The 13,531-nt window shown below is 44.0% G+C and overlaps 1 pseudogene; it reads left to right on the plus strand.

The window, feature by feature from the left end:
• Nucleotides 1-1,391: 1,391 nt before the first annotated feature.
• On the plus strand, nt 1,392-9,086 carry LOC133917306 (delta-aminolevulinic acid dehydratase, chloroplastic-like; annotated as a pseudogene).
• The last annotated feature ends 4,445 nt before the right edge of the window (nt 9,087-13,531 follow it).

Here is a 13,531-nt window from a genome sequence, read left to right on the forward strand (position 1 = left end):
TCAACAAATGTTTGGTAGCAATTTATATAGAGACTATGGAACAACTCAATTTTTACTATGATATAGAACTTGCTAGAGCTTGTATTTAGTAGGAACTTTAATGAATGTCTGATAGCAGCTTATATAGAGACTGAGTAACAACTCAAATAATAAATTCAAATTCTAACTTATGTAGCATCTTATGTGAAGACTATGTTACAACTTAAAATTGTTTGTTTGGTATTAACTTTGTGGAGTCTCTTGTAGAAACTCCAGTGATGTTTTGCTAGTAACTTCAGTGAATATTGAGATCATATAACAACTTATGATGAAGTAATAACTTCTAAGAATATGTTGTAGTAACTTATGTGAATAATATAGAAAATATACATGAGCTATCAATATCTAGAGTACTTAAGTCTAGACTACTTAAAAAAAACCTAATGCCTTTTTTCGTTCCGCACCTATTCTCGTTTGGCTCCCTATTCTCGTTCCGCTCCCACCCGTCCTCGTCTGTGCAATTCCCATTCCCAGCCACGATACCGCATCATTGCTCCCCTACCCCCATCTCACCCTCCTTCGCTCCAATCCCTCGCGTAACCGCCTCCTTCGTCTGTCTCTGCTCCCTGCTCCCCTTCCCTTGCTCGTTCCCCTCTCAGATCCGGTCTAACCACGATGTCCGTCGCACTCCCTCCCCTTCCCTCCGTCGTCAGGCAGCCCCGTTCCCCCTCTCAGATCGGCCCAAGGTCGAATCTCCACACTGTTCGTCACGCTCTCCGGATCCACGGTGGTCGTTATACCCCCTACACCTTTGAGCCCATCCACCTTCCACCTCTTTCCACTGTCGTAGGCCACCGCCCGCTCTCCATGTCCCCCTCTGCATGACCCTTATACCGCCAGGAGCCATTCTTGGCAATGGCGGCGCACAACGACTGCACCTCAATCACCGCCGACGCTGGATCTAAAGGAGCATGTCTCACTCTCGACCCTGCTTGTGCAGTGTAGCAACGCATCCATCTGGCCTTGCTCACATCCTCCACTCCTCCTCATGACGCCCAACTAGCAGTAGCCATCTCAACTGGCGGCGAGGAGGAGGTCGGGGAAGCACGCTAGATGTGGTGACTGCGACGCCGTCGCTCATGGTGGCATGGATCCTAGGCCGCAACCCCATGAGGGTCTAGCCGTTGTGCGTCCTCTTCTAAATCCTGACCGAAGATGTCAAGGGTTACAATCGCCATGCAACTATCGGTTCCTACTTCACTCCACCGGAGTTCATGGCTGCGCCCATGCCAGGCCGCCGCTGCTTAGGATCAGAGATCTGCCTCTCGGTTCTAGCTGCAGATGTTGTGTGTCGCGACGGCCGATCTATGACGGAGTGGAGGTGACGTGTCCACGTCGTCCTACGTTGTGTGATGGACGCGCTCCAACAGGTGTGGCGGGCCGAGGAGATTCGGACGGAGGCAGACTCCGTCATCGAGGATGCCTACGCCATGGTTGTCTTGGCTGTCATCGACCACCTCGACGTGCATGGCTACGAGGTGCCGCTCCACCTTGCCGTATGCCTCAGTGACACCACGAGGACCGAGATGCTAATGGCTGCTGCTCAAGGCTCACCACGCCACATGGGAACTCACGGGCACCATCTTCACGGCACTGTTTATGGCCGCTGCATGCCGCGCGGAGGTGGGTAGCGGCAGGGCGGACTGATGCTGACATCGTTGCCATGGCGCCCGGGGCGATCCCAATCCTCCTAACCAGGTTCTACAGTTGCCTCCAAGGCTTCCTCATCCTGTCCATGCTCCACACCATCGACGTCGCCGCGCACCTCCAGGGCTGACACCTCATCGTCGAGGGTCTCTTTGCCATCTTATACGCGCCCTAGGTGTGCGTCCTCCTCATATAGCTCACATCGGCGTAGTTCGTGGCCAACACGTGCATCAGGCATGCTATTCTTAAACCAAATCACTGATCAAACTGCAAGCCTCAACATTCATGTTGGATGACTATAGTTGGTTGCCCCCGACTCAAGGTTCCCCGTCTTTCTCCTATTCAATGAATGCCTAACCCATGTTCTTTTAATCATTTGAGGTGTTGTAGTTAGGGTAGCAAATAGGATGATCCAATGTGCTCTTCAATACAACGAGGATGAAATCAAGCAAGCGATTATACTAAGGAGTCTTAGAGCAGTTCTTGGTGCAGTTTGTCAGGGAGAAATCGCTTGAAGGTACATATAACTATGATTAAAATAGTTTTCTTCAATTTCATTTCTTTGTCTACTAGGATCTTATTTCCACCATAATTGTTTTGTACTAAGGAGGTGCATATGCATAAACCTTCTTAACATTTTGGTTGCTCTCTCACTCTCTAGCGTATTTCATTGACTTTCTAGCATACTTTATGACCATTGGGTAGGAAAGGCCAGCAACTATAAGTGGTTAAATATAAATCTTTTGAACTAAAATCAATAATTGGGTAATTTTTTTAGTGTTAGGATGTCGTGCTCACATCCAAATTAGTAGCCGGTGGTCTTGCCTTAAGATTTGTGGGAGATCGTTGTTTTCCATCTCTAGCTATGCAATTTAATTCCACAATTGAAGATTAAGTCCCTTGGTTTGATAGTGCGCATTAGCTAACTAAATTGCTAATTTTATTGTGAAGTCTTCACATCTATTTTAATAATCATTGGTTTGCACATTTTTAACACAATTGCTTCATGGTCCCATATGAAAATATTAGCTTTCACTGGTTTATTCTTTAAATAGAGTTGCCTTGAATTTCATTATTTGGTGGGTTAATAAAGTAATCTTGGTGAAATATTATAAGCAGAGAAGAGAATAAGAAATCAACAATCCATATAATGAGAAAACTTGCAGATATATGTGTGTCATCATTGTAAAATTTCTTGAATCATCGAACTTGAGTTACCATGTTCCTTTCTCTTTTTCTGCATATTCTTGAAGCAAGTGCTACCTTGCCTTCTCTTATTGGTGAGTTGAAGAATTTTATATGACGGTGTAGAAAATACATCGTACATAGTAGTAGACGCGTGATATTTGATGCCACACTCTCAATTTTGCTTTTTGCTCCAAAATGTCAGTTGTTATTGATTGGCAACCATTTTTTGTTGGTTAATTATGCATTAGCATTATCTCTCTATTTTATGAGCTCGATGAAATGTCCAGGACACTAAGCAACCGTGTATGAGTTATTTAGCTACCAAGACGTTGATCTTGCTAATTGTTATTCAATTTCTCTATTCTTTTTTGCCATACCGAGACAGAGGCAGCATCAATAATGTTTATTTGCTCCATTGTACACGTCCAGGCTATATGGTTTGGCATGACGGACATCGTGGCACTCACCAGTCCATGGGGAACCAAAGTGGAATCCAGGTTAACTCATGATCAAACAATAAAATTTTGACAAAGTTTAGTTAGGTTCAGAGTATAAAGATTTAAAATCATATACATTGTGTTTGTAAAGGATCCTATTTTTCTTTTTAATGTTTGCAATGTCTCCAAGTCTGATATTGTGCATAAGACTGAAATCAAGTTCTAGACCCACATGTGTATATACAGGTCATGCTTCAGCAAAGATAACTTCATACTGGTAAAATATCTAATAACTTATAATGCACTGTGTTTGGTGATTTTATTTTTGCCAATAGAATCGCACCGGCATTCAACTAAGATGGATTTTAGTGGCTCAATGTTTCTGGGTGTTATGAGTTTTATGTTTCTATATACTATTTGTTTGGCATTTGAGATTGTGCGTATTGATTTTGTATTTTGGGTCCAGTGGTGTAGCTCCTTTGATTTTAGTTTTTAATTTTTTACAAGATACTTATTAAAAGTATAAATAATAAGTGTGACTTTGATTAATAATCCTGGATACGAGAACCTTAATGTTTTTCCTATATGATTTATCAATATTGTCTCCACACTCACAATTTTCCTCTTTTAATGATCAAGGAACCCAAAGTTAAAAATAGCTGACCGTGAAACATCTTTTCCTGTCGCGACTCATCAAGGTCTTCTGATTAGTCCTGAAGTTGCGCTTTTGTTCCTGGAAGCTAATGCATGTTCATAGTTTAGTGAGGAATAGAATTAAGTGTTGGTTTGTATTTGCTTTGACTTCACAATTATTTTGTATTGAGATTACATTGAGACATAAAAATACATAATGTATTTTTTATTGAAACATACGCTCTTTCGTGATGCATTTGAACTTGTTGCTGGTAGGTTGTATGGTGCTATTTTCCGTTAGCTTCACTCAGTCAAGAATATTATCTTGTGAATTTTTTTTACTCCCGTTGCAATGCACGGTATTTAACTAGTTGGTTAAAAAATATCTTGTAAAAACTTATGTGAATAATTCATTTGAAACTTATATGTCAGTGATATGGTGTTGTTGAAGCTCCAGCCTTATGTCCGATCATCAGTCGCTACCCGAACGAATCATAAGTTGGCTTTCCATTTTTATGGTCCATTCCGCATTCTGCAGAAGGTTGGATTGGTTGCCTACCGATTGGATCTTCCCCCTTCAGCCACGATCCATCCTGTTTTCTATGTCTCCAGCTCAAGCAATCAATTGGCAATAAGCATACTGCCAATCACGAGCTTCCGAGAGTTTAGCAAGGTCCGAAAATTCCGTTGCAGGTTCTGGATCGGCGTTTTATCAAGCAAGGTGTTTCTACTGTCGCCTACATTCTCATCCAGTGGACTGACATGCCGCGCACCTTAGCTACCTGGGAAGACTTGGAAGCTCTTCAGCAACGTTTTCCTTTCGCTCATGCTTCCCAAGAGTCCGAACTGAATCTACTCGTGCGCTTGAACCTGTTGCCATGCGTGTGCGCCGGCTGAGTGTGCGTGTGTCTGAAGATGAGTGGGTGAGGTGAGTCTGATAATGAACCCGAGGCCTCCTGTATCCAGCGGTATATAAGACAGGGGATTAGCGCTCCAACGATTTTTCTTTACGGTTCTTATCACGAAGGGATTCTCAGGTCATTCCTTTTAAGACGTGATTCTCTCTCCTTTCTCTTCGTGATTCCTCTCGAAAGGAAGCTGTTAGAGATGAGAGGAAATAAAGAGAATGAGAATAGAAAATAGAATCGAGAAAGGAACAAAATGAAGAGAATATGGTTAGAGATGATGAAGAGGCAGAGATAATTATGAACAAACTGCATCTTCTTCTACAAGCAATACATCTGCTCCTCCGTCCGAATCCTTCCTGTCTTCCCCTGCTTCTTCTTCCTCTCGCTGCTCATTTCACTATTCTGCGTCCGGTACAGCGCAACAGCCCTCCTGTGTTGCCGCTGTTAACAGGCTAGTGAACGGAGGCTTCCCTCCAGGGCTAGCGCCGAGTAGCGCGGCGCGGCGGCCGTGCGGGCGAGGACCATCGAGGAGTGCGAGGCGGACGCCGTCGCGGTAAGTTCCTCGCCCTGCCGCCGCCTTCCAGGCGACCAGGCCGCAGGAACCCTAGGGCAATCCGGAGATCAGGAACCTCGTGCATCTCTCACTCCTCACTGGATTCGCGAGTAGTTCGAAGTGCTGCTGCCACCGAATCTTCACGGTGCAATTGCGATGCTGAATTGCGGCTTCTCGATGTGTGCGCCCAGGACCTGACGAAGCGGCCCCGCCGCAACGGAGATCGCCGGCGCTTCTGGCCGCTTTCCAGGAGGCCAGCGTCACCCCGGCGAACCTTGTCCTGCCGTTGTTTATCCACGAGGGTTGGTGGATGGACTAGTGCAATTGCAATTGAGATCGATGTGCTGAACTCTGTTTGATTGGGCAATGTGCAGGTGAAGAGGATACTCCCAGTGCCATTGGAGCTATGCTTGGGTGCTTCAGGCTTGGATGGAGGCAAGGGCTTGTTGACGAGGTACTGACTGCGGAGCACCTTATCTCGGTTCACAAGATTACATGAACTTCTGGGTCAGAACTTTGCATTCATACTCAGCGCTTCAGAATGATCTCACTGGAAACAGATAGATGCAGGTGCATCAGTGTTACCATGACAGGCTAGTGCACCGCGAAGTGGGCAAATAATGCTGCCATGTCCTCATAATTGGTATAGCTGCATTTCTCTTCAGGCATTTTTTTAAGACAGTATGGAAAAAACTGTTCATGTATAATAATGTAGGATATATGGTACTAAAAAATAGGCATTTGGCAGCAGATTTTTTTTTCGACCCGACTTTTTGGCAGATCAGGCATTTGTCAATCATGACTGGAAAAATAAGTTGTATTTAAGTATCTGTTATGATTCACAGGTGTACACGGCACGCGATGTTGGTGTCAACAGCTTTGTGCGCTTCCCAGAAGTTCCTGATGCACTGAAGGTTCTAGCAAGCATAACCTTGATTTTTCTGTTTAACTTGGATTGAATTTGTGGTATGTGAGCCAGAGAACTTACTTTGTTCTTTAGTCGTACAGTCACAGACAGGAGATGAGGCATACAAGGATAATGGTTTGGTACCACAAACAATTCGTCTACTCAAGGATAAGTATCCTGACATTGTGAGTCATGTGTTCCTTGCATATTAGTAATTGTATTGAATGTGTGCTTCTTATTCTAAGTGTTCACTTCTCATCATAATGATGGTCTAGGTTATTTACACCGATGTTTCTTTGGATCCTTATCTCTGATGGTCATGATGGCATTTTGAGGGAAGATGGTTAGTACTGTTTTCCTTTGCACTTATGCTCTCTAAGAGATAATATTTGAGTTCTGCTTTTGTTTCTGTGATCTGAGTGCTGAAATATCTGATGGGAACATGATTTGTGTTCGCTCTGGGCTGGTGGGCTAGCCCTGCTGCAGTGCGTTCACCTTTACTTTCATCAATCGTTTCCTTGCATTCTGATTCTTGAGTACCTTGATTAGCATATCAGCATATGTTAAAAACTACTGGCTGCATTGTTATAAAACGTATGGCTTTAATACTTTTTTTTATCAAACAGAATATCTTGAATCTTTGCTTGCCAAGCCACTTGCACATGCGTTCCGTTTCAACATTTATGTCAAAAAATGTACTTCCGCAGAATTGATGTTTTTTTCTTCTGGTGATGAGGTTCATTGTTATATGTATGCTTCCACCTAATTGTTGGCTTGTTGTCCTGTGGCAGGAGTCATTATGAACGATGAAACAGTTTATGAGCTGTGCAAGCAAGCAGTTTCCCAGGTCCCCTTCTTGAATCCATTTTTTTTTCAATCATATCCAGCGCGTCTTTCTTGATACATACTTTGTAACATGAAAATGTTGCCAGACTAAATATATAGGCTGGAGCTGGTGCTGATGTGGTCAGTCCTAGGGACATGATGGATGGTCGTGTTGGAGCAACTCAGGCTGCTCTAGATGCTGAGGGTTTCCATGATGTCTCCATCATGTCATACACTGCAAAGTACACATCTGTGTTGAATCGCACTACTGTTTATGTTGGATAATGACTCAAACACCTAAAAGTACAAGTCCTAGACAAATATTCCTAGTCGAATATGACTAAAAAACACCTATAAATATGGACCACCCCTTATACTTATAATTATGCACTATCAATAATAGATTTGTCTCCCATAGTTTTTTACCTCCGCATTGGATGGTTTTTTCACATAAAATCCTTGCCTCTCGTATCCATCTTCCTAACAGTTTGTACTCACCGTATATTCTCCACTAATTAACTTTGTAGCAAATTGCTAATCTGGAAGGTATCTAGCTACGTGATATCTGATATGTTTCTGCCGGTATGCTAGTTCATTTTTTGGTCCATTCCGTGAAGCTTTAGATTCAAATCCAAGATTTGGAGACAAGAAAACGTATGCACCTGAAACTGACACTTGTACTTTCATCGAATGTAAATTTAAAGATTGATGTCTAACTGGATAATTTCTCTCGATTCTAAAGTTGGCAGATGAACCCAGCAAATTAGAGAGAAGCCCTTATTGAAACTGCGGCGGATGAGGCAGAAGGAGCTGACATTCTTCTGGTAGTTCTCTGTGGATAACAGTGGCGCAATACCAACATATTAGTTTGCTTGTATCATGTACTAAAAACAATGTTATTTTTTGACAGGTGAAACCAGGATTACCATTCCTGGATGTTATCAGACTTCTCCGAGATAATTCACCCTTGCCAATTGCCGCATACCAGGTTAGTTTGCAGGCCAATTACTGTATACTGTACACACAGAAAGTCTTCAGCTTTCTCTATAGCTCGCGTCTTTCTTACTCCCCTGAAAATTCGAAGGCCTTTTTCTAGTATTCAAATGCAATACCATCAACCAAATCATTCTCGGCATCAGTTTCTAAATGTTTGTGCATGCACCATGCTTCTCTTTTGATGTTCCATAAAGCAGTATTAATAGGCTAATGATTTTTATACAATATGTTTCGTTCTATAATAGCTGCCCTTGAACCCTGTCTATGCTCTAGAATTTCCTCTCAAGCTGCCCGAATGAGCTCTGTCCAATAGGACATTGTTCAATAACCAGTGTTAGCTTCAGGGGATTGGTCCAGGTTTCTTTGAAAAGAACCATTATATATGCTAGAAAACAAGAAAATCATGAAGTATCCTGACCAATAAGTAGAGCAGAACACGAGTTCAGGTTTCTGTCTTAAATGCAGGAAATACATTGCCAGGTTCGTATTCTAGCTCCAAAGATCTGCATCCTGTGCACAAAACTGATCTTATCTCCCACCCCTGTCGAGTTTTCATTAATGAGCGAATGATCTCCAGTATGGTGCACTGAACATGGAGTGCATGAATCCTGAACACCGACGTTGTTCTCTCCTGGAGTGCATGAATCCTGTATCCCTGTGCCACTACATGTGTTAGGTTTCCGGAGAGTATTCCATGATCAAGGCCAGCGGCGTTCTGAAGATGGTCGACGAGGAGAAGGTGACGATGGAGTCGCTGCTGTGCCTCCGGCGCGCCGGCGCCGACATTATCCTCACCTACTTCGCCGGCCAGGCCGCCAACGTCCTGTGCGGCGGCATGCGATCTAAGTGGAGAAGTAGCTTCTGAGCTGAGGTCCTACCCGTGCATGTTATCACTATCTATCACAGGATTCAGCGCACCAGATATGTCAGCAAGCGTGAAGCGTGACGATGGAGTATCGTTTTGCGTTATCTTTTTAGCTTTTTTTTTAACACCGGTCTCTTACCTAGGGCCTTCATCGGTGGTCTTAATGGAGAGTGTGGGACGGGGAGCTCGAACCTTCGCTGACCCAACCCCAACCTTAAGCGTTGTCACTGAGCTATGCTCGTCCGCATCTTTTTAGCTTTTCTATATGAAGAGCAGGCCGCTGGGTTGGAAGGGTGGATGCATCTTGTGTCCACACGTTGTACAGAATATCAATTAAATTTTCGTTCTTCAATCATCTATCATATATATATAGTAATATATATGACACTTTCTAATCTAATAAATGGTCTGCCTAGACCATTAGCAGCTCAACTTAGAATATTTTGTCATTTTTATTTTGAATCCGTTCTTGTGTTTTGGGCCTCCACTTGCTAAAGATGGTCAAGTGGGTTAGGTCAAATAAGCCGGCACGAGACACGACTATTTTAGCTCGACCCAAGCACGGTACGACACGACGGCTAACGGGTCGGGCCGGCACAACACAACGACTTGGGTTATGCTTAGGCCGGAGCCGCGGCACAACGGGCTGGCATGGCACAGTTTGTTTAACTGTTCATATTTTTTAGTATTTTATAGAATTTATTTAAATTTAATACTATATAGGATACGTGTTGTAATAATAGTATGTTTGACTTCTGAGTAGAAGGTCGGATGTTCTATACCGAGTGAAAGTAAGTTTTTTAATTTTTTTTTTCAATTTTCTATGGACTGACGGGTGTTAAATGAGCTGTGTCTGAACTAGAATCACGACACATGCACTAGCACGATACGATCTATTTAGTTAATAGACCTAAATAGACCGTAACTAAACACATTATACCTCAATAGGCTTGTACCGTACCAAGCTGGACCAGTCATTTAGCCATCTCCGCCGCTTGCTACTCGTCGCACGAGACGTAAGCGCGACGCGCCTCTAGCGTCACCGGCACGACGACGGTCACCTGCATTTACCGTTGCACCCACCCACTGCGTCATTATTGCTGTTATAGTACAACCACTGCATGGCACAGCAACGTCCCCCTGCCCTGCCCTACTCGGCTCGGCTGCTCTGCTCCCCGCGGTCGCAGGCCGGCAGGCAGCAGCGTCTGCGCCACCACCGACACCATCTCCTCTCACCCACGCTGCCTTCAACTAATTTATTTACCTGTGATCGAAATACTTACTGCGGTGGTAGATGCAAGCAACGGCTAAAAAAGAACAGCGGCAGTTTAGGAGGACTGCAACTGCTGTTTGGATAGGATTTTCTTTCCTTTTCTTTTACGATTTCTCTCGAAAAAAAGTTGTTGGAGATAAGACAAAATAAAGAGAATAGGAACGAGAAAGGAACGAAATAAAAGGAATATGGTTGGAGATGATTTTAATGTAGAGGAACATTATCAAATCCCTATTTTTTTTCCTCTTCTCCTTCTCTTTATCTCTCTTCTTCCTCTCTCTTCCGTCTCTCCCATCCCCTCCCCGTGACCCCGCCGCCTGTCAGCGTCACGCCGTGCCGGCAGACCTCGCGCCCCGTGCTGCTGCCTTGCGCCCCACGTCGCCTCGCCCCGCACGCCTACCCTTCGCCGATATAATGAGGTGAACAGTGCACATACCCCCCATCCCCTTCCTCACATCCACTCTCTCTCCCTCCGAGCACCCCGCCGCCTTCCACTCCGAGCACCCCCCTCGCCGCCGGTGAACCCCTCCTGGCCTTCTTCTCTCTCTCCCCCTCTCCTTCCCCTACCCCGGTTGATGTATCTGGCCTCCCGTCGCCGGCCGCCGCCCTCCCGACGTCGAGCTGCCGCCTCCCCGTGGTTGGCCGTCGCTTCCCCGTTGCTGGCCGCCACCCTGGCCGCCCGCCAGCCGGATCCGGCCAGCGAGGCCCGCCGCCGGCCTCCGTCGGCGCGCCGCCGCCGCCCGTCACCCCTCCCTCTCTCTCGTCCTCTCGTTCTCTCCGCTGAGCCCGACTCCTCTCTCTTCTCTCCCTTTTAATCTCTCCCTCTCTCTCCGCGGCTGGCAAGTGGGCCCCCAAGCCGTCGCAGCCGAGCCTGAGCCCGAGCCCAAAACAGAGCTGCCGAGCCACCGCAAAAACAAAAACAAAAAAACCCCAGCCGAGTCGAGCCTGAGCCAAGCCGCCCCCAAAGCCGAGCCCAGCCTCGAGCCGACTCAACAAAATATTCTAGGAATATTCCTCCCTTTTTCTTTTTCTGAATTTCTCTCCCAGCAAAACTTCCGAAGCCCGTTTCTCCTCCGTCCTAACTCTGTTTTTAATGATTCTTCCACCGATATTCATCTAAATTCGAGATCTACTCAATCATGTCAATTTTATAATTTTTGTAAATTGTTTAGTCATTATTTTATTCGTTTGATTGATCGTGTGCTTCTTTGTCGTTGTTGCGATTATTAGAGAAAGGAGTATTCGAGGAAGACCCTGAGGATCCGGAGTTTGAAGAAGGAGCATACGAGGACTTCAACGAAGGCAAGTCCTACAACCGTTAATCATGTTGATCCTATATTATTTTTTTTAATACAACCCGTAGAGCCGTTGTTTCAACCAATAGGAGTATGCATGATTAAATTAATAGTTGTGATTTTAAAGAAATACTAGAATAGTTATGACCTAGCTTGTTTATGCCATGCCTTATCATTGTTACCTTTATTCCGTCGAAACCTAGAAGGTTTCCCACATCAACTGTAATGATTATTTGGATGCATGCTTGTTTACTAGTATGCTTAGGATTGCTTTGCTCAAAAGAAAGAACTAGATTATCTATATATGTTAATCATGTTTTTCAAAAATGTGAAATGATGTGTGCTTGGTGCGTCTGCGTGTAAAACTCGTGTACTTGGGAAAACTCTAGAGTAGTGTTGACGAGGGTGAGTAAGGTACCCCACAAAGGTAGGAACTACCTTGGAGCAAGGTTCGTCTTTGTGGTGTTCTTGCTGGGAGACTCTTGCCTCGATCGTATAAGGACCGGTTCGCTGTGACATCTCACTTAGTATCCACTCGTACAACCACATGGCTTGAATGGGCAAGACTTGACATAACCCCTTTGACTTAGTTCGGTACCCACCCGGAGGCCGGTAGTAGCAATGTGGACTAGGAAAAGACTTGGGTGGTGCGTAACGCAAGGTCCAGCTGGTGATATTGTTAAGTCTAAGTCAAAGTCTTGGGATTGCTAATTGGTCCTTCATGTGGATCTTCTAAGGTCCCTGGTATCTTAGTGGCCCATGGGTGGTTATTGTGACTACGTTGTGAGGTCGTTGCGTCTCGTTATGACAGCTCCACCAGTTGCTAAGGTGGGAGCCTATGCATATCTTGTGGATAAAGTATACAACCTCTGCAGAGTATTAAACCTATCCAGATAGCCGTGTCCTCGGTCAAGGATATGCTATGGTTTGATCACAATTATTAGTTTTTCGGCGTGAGTATCTCCTTGGTGTGTGAGTGGGCTGCGTGCCCGTGTTTCCGAAAAGAAGGGTTTTGGCTTTATGCCCTAAGCCTCCTGGACTGTGTGTCCGCTGGCAAAAAACTTGTGGGAACTGACGGTATGGAAGTATCTCCCCGAGGGCCGTCAACCCCCATGTGCTCAACTTACGTGTTATCTTCAAAAATATTTTTATTAAAGGTAGTCTTTGCAAAATAAACCTTGCATCAACAAAACTAGCTTTCCGCAAAATCTAAAGGACACGACTAAATATTGGTTGTGCATGCTATAAAAGGATAGCATGCACACTCTTAATTAAGAAAATATTTAATTAATTGTTTTCCTAATTAGGGCAAATTAGCATGACACACGCAGAGCACGTCCGCGACAATACCTGGGAAAAAGCGAATTTTTATGTCCACAGGCAAAAATCATATGTATTAAAAAAAATTATATACTATAGAAAAATATTTCATATGCTGTGAAAAAGCATTTCATCTAACCATCTTAGTAATCCTAACAAAGACTAGCATGGCATAGCAGCAAAGAAGAGAGACGCACCCAAGCAGTTCAGAAAATCCAGAAAGCAAATTGTTTCAATTTGAAAAACTCAAATCCGTGTAAACTCATAAAAACATATTAGTTCTAAATTACAAGCAATTCATGTGAACCAGAAAAGCATATTATGTGAATTTGAAAAGCAAAATTAGCATAACTGGGTACAGATTTGAGAAAAATATTTTGATGAATAAGCAAGTTTTTTATAGTCATGATCAAGATTTCAAAAATCATAAGCAAATTATAATGCACACAGAAGTACTTTTTTATACGAAGTTGATGTTAGAAAAAAAAATATCATCAAAATATATTCAACTGGGGTCTAGTTTTGAAGCTCTTATAGCACGAAACACAATGGTGTGATCGGATTTTAATTTAGATGCTCAGTTTGAAAACTATAGTTTTTTAAAGTTTTGAAATAGATTTGCATGTGAATGACGTCAGCAATTTT

Source organism: Phragmites australis, chromosome 5 (assembly GCF_958298935.1).
Source record: "Phragmites australis chromosome 5, lpPhrAust1.1, whole genome shotgun sequence".
Classification (NCBI taxonomy): domain Eukaryota; kingdom Viridiplantae; phylum Streptophyta; class Magnoliopsida; order Poales; family Poaceae; genus Phragmites; species Phragmites australis.